The sequence below is a fragment of the Capricornis sumatraensis genome, chromosome 12 (assembly GCF_032405125.1).
Source record: "Capricornis sumatraensis isolate serow.1 chromosome 12, serow.2, whole genome shotgun sequence".
NCBI classification, from domain to species: domain Eukaryota; kingdom Metazoa; phylum Chordata; class Mammalia; order Artiodactyla; family Bovidae; genus Capricornis; species Capricornis sumatraensis.
This window is the reverse complement of record NC_091080.1, coordinates 70,540,104-70,547,205: the sequence shown is the minus strand read 5'-3', so window position 1 is coordinate 70,547,205 and position 7,102 is coordinate 70,540,104. Positions and strand designations below refer to the sequence as shown.

Here is a 7,102-nt window from a genome sequence, read left to right as displayed (position 1 = left end):
CCTCTCTTGTTTATTTTTCTCGGTGGCACTTATTACTGACATAAATTAAAAACCTATCTTCATTATTCTGCCTCCACCATCAGAGTGTGGCCAGGGAATATGAGGGTTCTGTTCCTAACACTATCCCCAGTACCACTGACATATACTCTTCCAACAAAGCAAAGATTAGGCTTTCACAGACCAAAGACAATGATGTACTATGAAGTGTGGGGTAGATTTGGTTTAATTGTCTACTTCAAAAATATCAAAAGAAAAGAAACAAAATAGAGTATAATAACATCTGGTATTGAACTGATTCTAATTATACTAATGACTTTGATATTGCCATTTTCTACCATACTGAAAAATAAACAATATCTTATTTGCATGTGAGTGTATCTATAGGTATGTTAAATCACTCAGTTGTGTCTGACACTTGTAATCCCAAGGACTGTAGCCCTCCAGACTCCTCTGTCCATGGAATTCTCCAGGCCAGAATACTGGAGGGGGTTGCTGTTTCCTTCTCCAGGGGATCTTCCCAACCCAGAGATCAAACCTGTGTCTCCTGCATTGCAGGCACTTTCTAAGCAACTGAGCCACCAGGGAAGCCCATATCTAGGCATAAATTAATACAAATAAAAAGGTAAGTGAAAAAGAACTCATGTAAATTATTGTGAACAATTAATTGTTTAAGATTTAATTGTAAAGAATTTTAGAACCCTACGAACTTTGATAAAATTTGCTTATTGAAGAAAAAAATACAAGAAGTTAATGGAGCATTCTGTTGCTGGGCATATAGTTCTGAATAACAGACATTCATTGCATGAAGAGCTTTAGCTAAACGTGAATTAATGAGGATCTTTTGGAAAACAGAAACTGCTAAATATTCAAAAGTTATTTGTTCACTTCTAGTTGAAAGGTAAAGTTGAAAGAAATGATGTTTAATAGACTCTGACAAGTATTTAGAATAAAAGTGTGTCATGAATTATATTACAACTGTGGAAGTGCATGGAAGTGCTTATCACTGATGAACTAAAGATAAAATTATCTTCATTCCTTTTGATTGATAAAAGGAATATTGAGCATATTTCATTAAAAATGTACCTTGATTCTTTGCTTTAAAACATCTCATATGTGGAAATTTGACCTTTGCTAATGCATAGTGACAGAGCTAAGCTTGATATATTCCTCTACTTTGTTTTTTTAATTTAGACTTCCACAGTGGAGCATTTCAAATAACTGGAAAAAAAAAAAAAAGTCAAGTATGTTGATGAATACCTGTGTTTCGTTGTCTGCCTTAGTGTAATTTGTCTATTTGTGTTTGGTTAACACAATAGACTTTCAGATCAAAAAGAGAGAGAGGGATAGTAAAGCAGGGGATTGGCAGATTAAAAGTAAGGGAAAACAATCTTATAATTTTGTAGCATTTTTAATTCTTTTCCATCATAATTTGTGATGCCTGATATAAAACATTTTAAAATGTCATATAAAAAAATGAAAGATTTATCATTAAAAACGTTTGAAAAACAGTTTTTACTCTAAGAAGGAGGTGGAAACCCTAAGGCATGATGTGAGATTGCATACTATTTGGAAATGCTCAATTTTGATAGAAACAACATAAAAAATGACAAGATTAATAAGAAAAATTAAACAGAGATAATAAGTAATCTCTTTACCCACAATATATAGATGCACTTATAGGATGCTTTATTTTGTCTATTTTCTTTTTATATTTTTACTTTTAGGATTTTATTGTATCTCTGAGAAATTAGTGGTAAAACACATGGTTTAAAAAACAATATGTGACTGCACTTGAATTCACATAAAATAACCTTTTACAGCCATAATAAAATTTAATCTTTTTACACAAATTAACAAAATGTTTCAAAAGAAAAATCAAAGGTTGAGTTTACCTTTGAAAGTAGAACAATGAAATTTTTTTTTTCAAAATTTTTACAAATGTTCACCTGTGGGTCAATGTACCGCAACAGGGGAACAAAGATGTTAAAATATAGCGGTGTTCAACTTAGCTACTTATCCGCACTGTAGTATAGTACTTGATATCAACCCTAAGTCAAGATTTAAAACCACTTCAAGAGACAAGACCCTAAATGTTTTTAGCCACCTCAGTATGAGGTGTTCTCCTTCCCCAGTCAAGGCTTGGGGAAGTTTTGCTTCCTCATCATACGTTCAGTTCAGAATACTATTATTATTGGTAATATGGTCTATATCTTGTCTGATAGGGATGATGTAGTTCAGAAAGTGGGGTTTGAGAAGGAGGACCCTGCATTTGTGGAGGAGGTGGCCCTCTTGGTGAAGGCTACATACCAGGATTGGTTCCCCTTGGTTGTATAAATAGAAAGCTCAGGGTTCCTTGATCTTCAGTGAACTGGGGTGAAGCATGAGGGTTATAATGGTGAGGAGGAGGTACAGTTATAGGAGGACCTCCACGTTGAGGTGGGAGAGGTCCTGGAGGATGATTCACATACGCTGGCATCTGGGCAATGATATGCCCAGGGGAGGGGTAATTGGTGGTGGAGCAGAGGTCATTGGTGGAGGTGGAACTCAGCTATACATCAAGTGAGGAGTACCTGTGGCCTGGGGAGGCTATGGCACTGAATGGTTTATTGGTGGTGGAGGACGTTGGGGTAGTACATATTGTGGCTGTGGAGGCATAATATGATAAGAGTGAGAGAGTCATTTCCTAGGCAGGTTGATAAGAAGTCTAGGGGTCCTCAAGGAGAGAGGGGTCTGGAATTCTCAAGGAGGAAGAAAGGACAAACATTTTTGTCCCTGTACATTCCTTAAGATTATATAACTATAATGTATCCTGCTTGAAGACAGTCTCTGGAAAAAACCTTCTGGCTAATCCTGTCATCTTAAGGTGTAAATTATGGGAGTAGGTTTAGTGAGGTTTTTATAACCTCCAGACATTCTTTTGATTCACTGTAATAACTACTTAGAGAGTATATAACTCCATGGCTAACACTAGCAAGGGGGTACTCTTTCTGCCCCCTTCTGATGCCTATGTCAGAAGCTTTCTCTATCTCCTTTATACTTTAATAAAACTTTATTACACAAAAGCTCTGAGTGATCAAGCCTGGTCTCTGGCCCCTGATTGAATTCTTCTCCTCCAGAGGCCAAGAATCCTGACATCTTTGTGTTGTTCAGCAACAACCTTTCAAGAGTGTGAGGCCAGCAGTTTACCTTGATATTCAGGATCATGGTGAGCAGATGCTAGAGCAGTAGGTGGTAGTTCTTTAGCACCTGAATTGGAGTCATCCTGAATCAGGAGAATTATTAAGTTGCTGTTGAATTTTGTTGAATATTAAATCCTTGTTCACTTAGGAAGATTTCTTGACTGAGCAAGGTAGAAGTGGAACAGTTCTGCTGGAGGAGCATGAATATCCTCGTGTGGCTGATTATAGTGCTCACGGGGCACATGTTGCAAAGGAGGTGCTGGCATCATGATATGTCGCTTTGATAGAATATGGCTCATGTGGTGTTTGTCTCGTGGCATTATAAAATGATCAGGGATTTCAACTGGTGGTGGGGCAATCGGAGGAGTATGGACATTTTCATCCTCCAAGATTCAGAATTGCCAGGAGAAATATCAATAACCTCAGATATGCAGATGACACCACTCTTATGGCAGAAAGAAAAGAACTAAAGAGCCTCTTGATGAAAGTGAAAGAGGAGAGTGAAAAATTTCAATTAAAACTCAACAATCAGAAAACCAAGCTCATGGCGTCTGGTCCCATCACTTCATGGCATCTGGTCCCATCACTTCATGGCAAATAGATGGGGAAACAATGGAAACAGTGACGGACTTTATTTTGGGGGCCTCCAAAATCACTTCAGGTAGTGACTGCAACCATGAAATTAAAAGACACTTTCTCCTTGAAAAGTTATGATCAACCTAGACAACCTATTAAAAAGCAGAGACATCACTTTGCCAGCAAACGTCCATCCAGTCAAAGCTATGGTTTTTCCAGTAGTCATGTATGGATGTGAGAGTTGTACCATAAAGAAAGCTGAGTGCTGAAGAATTGATGCGTTTGAACTGTGGTGTTGGAGAAGACTCTTTAGAGTCCCTTGGACTGCAAGGAGATCCAACCAGTCCATCCTAAAAGAAATCAGTCCTGAATATTCATTGGAAGGACTGATGCTGAAGCTGAAACTCCAGTACTTTGGCCATCTGATGTGAAGAGTTGACTCCCTGGAAAAGACCCTGATGCTGGGACTGATTGAAGGCATTAGGAGAAGGGGAAGACAGAGGATGAGATGGCTGGATGGCATCACTGACTCAATGGACATGAGTTTGGCTACACTTAGTACAGTTCTATTTTGGCCACCAGCTCAGCTCAAAAAATTGGCAAGTTACAGATGTTGGTAAAGCATATTTTACTTATTTTTGTGCATCTTTGTAGTAAAAGATGTGTGTTATCGCTGGCCCAGCCATGGTTCCATCTGTTGGAATCCATTTGTTCAAATTTTGATTCTCATTTTTATACCCAAGCTATATTTGGAGAAGCTGTTGAGGAGGAGAGAGTAAAGGAGAGGCGAAAAGAAAGAGGGGAAGAGAGAGAGACTGAGAAGGAGTATGACCATTGCATATCTCAGGATTCAGGTAGTATGATTCTTCCACCAATAAGTACTTTTCCCTGTGTGTTTATCCCCCTAGTATCTTTCTTCTTGCTTCTCTTTGTGAACTTCAATTTAGTTTGAGAAGTAATATGTTCTGATCACCTTAAATCAGTCTGTGAGTGTTTCTGTTCCATTGCATCTGGGATATTTTGCTAGTGCACTTGGAGACAAGAATTTCGCCAATGCACCACTGTCTTTTTAGCATGGAGAAAGGTCGTCTGTATAAGTTCCATGTTTTGCAGTCTACTAGATTCCATTTCTACACATACCACTCCCCGTTGGCCAAGGGAACGTTTCCACTTAGAGCCTGTGCCTCTACTTTTGGAGGTCATACACAGGATACTTGAGAGTGAAATTCTAAATTCAAATGGTTCTAAGACCAATACCGGAGTTTGCATGGACATTTACCCCAGGTCTGTTCACAGACATAGTGGCCAACTCAATTTGTTTTCAGGGTATATGAACAAAACTTGGTCTTATGGGCAACTGGCCCACCTGCAATATTTTCTGAGCTTCTCACAGTGCAGAAAGGAGCCATGGATGGGAACAGAATGTGGACTGCAATCAGGCTGACTCTCTACATAATATCATACTTTATTCTAGAGCTATAAGAAGTCCAATATTTTCAAATTCAATCCTGGATTTCCAGGACTTTATGAAGATATATGTCAAGGCAGAAGGACAGAATATACTTTATTTCACAATCTGTTAACTGGATTTTAACTTTTAAGTATCTGGACATATGGTATGTGGGCCGCCATTTATACCCAACTTTCTTGCTAGTGCTAGGGCCTGCCTTTAGGCTTTTATTTATCTATATAAAGAAATAAAGTATAATAGCATGTGAAAGCAGAGTGGTTTTTTGAAGCAATAGCAGAATATTAAAATATTACATAATTTTCAAATAATTTCCTTCATCTAAAATCATTTAGCCAATAGGTTAAGTTTGGGAAGCATCTTAAACAGAAAAAAAAAAAAAAAAAAAAAAACAAAAAACTGGCTTTTAAGGAAAACCAAGTTTAAAACAGATAAATGATGCAACAAAAACATTGGGCAAAACAGGGTTTGGTGGCACAAAGTAAGACTCTCCTGAAGAAAGGCTCTTCTGGAACAGGATACATTTTAAAACAGTGTATGCATAAACTTTGAGATATATATATATATATAATATTTCAGTCAGTTGTTCAGAAATCAAATCATACTGTTGAGCAAAACAAATTCAGGGCAAAATTTATTACTTATCTACCTAGCATGGTACTTGTTATAGACTTCATTGTGCTTGTTTATGCTTGTGCTCACTTAATCATGTCTCTCTGCTATTGTGACCCTTTGCAACTGTGACCCCCTGAACTGTAGCCTGCAAGGTTCTTCTGTCCATGGAATTTTCCAGGCAAGAATATCAGAGTGGTTTGTCATTTCCTACTCCAGGGGATTTTCCCAAACCTAGGGATTGAACCCATGTCTTGTGTCTCTCATATTGGTGGGTAGATTTTTATCATGGTACCACCTGGGAACCTCTATATAGATTTCAACAGCTACCTTTTTTTTTTTTTTCACTGTTAATGTTATTTAATATGTAGAAAAGTAATGATCATATGTGCTTGTGAATTTTTGAATATGCCATGTAGAAAAGTGTTTACAAACTTTGAATTTCCTGACACTTTCTGCAGATGTTGAAGAACATGGTCATATTTGCCAGAAGTTTAAATCGTTGATCAGTCTTTATTAAAAAACTTAAAAATTAATTTTCTGTCTATGCTGCTGCTGCTGCTAAGTTGCTTCAGTCGTGTCTGACTCTGTGCCACCCCATAGACAGCAGCCCACTAGGCTCCTCTGTCCCTGGGATTCTCCAGGCAAGAATACTGGAGTGGGTTGCCATTTCCTTCTCCAATGCATGAAAGTGAAAAGTAAAAGGGAAGTTGCTCAGTCGTGCCCGACTCTTAGCAACTCCATGGACTGCAGCCTACCAGGCTCCTCTGTCCATGGGATTTTCCAGGCAAGAGTACAGGAGTGGGGTGCCATTGCCTTCTCCTTTTCTGTCTATAGTATATCATTTTATCATCTGTTGTAGATACAATAAAACTGAGAACCAATAAAAGAGAAAAACAAAACAAAGAAACAAAGATAGTTTAAGGCACAGAAATTTGAAAAATATGAGCTTCTGAAAGTTTTCAGTGAATATTTTGCATAACTGATGACAAAGTAACTTCTGTGAAAGAACGGTAACCTAAGAAACAGTGGGTTTGTGAATATTTTAAAAAGGTGTATTCTGTGTTCATTCCTCTTGAACAGATATATCTAAAGAATCAGTTGTATTATACAAATAATGAAAAATTTAAGTATAAAAATATGCGAACCTATATGGCTTACATTTAATTAGTTTTATTTTCAGAAAAAACAACAAAGTATAAGAAAGGAACCAGAATAGGAAAAATAAACAAAGATAAATAAAATGTTACATTAAAAGTTAAAGTCA

At 37.4% G+C, this 7,102-nt stretch overlaps 1 pseudogene; it reads right to left on the bottom strand.

Annotated features, from left to right (window-relative positions):
- Nucleotides 1-2,188: 2,188 nt before the first annotated feature.
- The window catches only part of LOC138089041 (E3 ubiquitin-protein ligase Hakai-like), a 76,347-nt pseudogene continuing 71,433 nt past the window's right edge, over nucleotides 2,189-7,102 (bottom strand).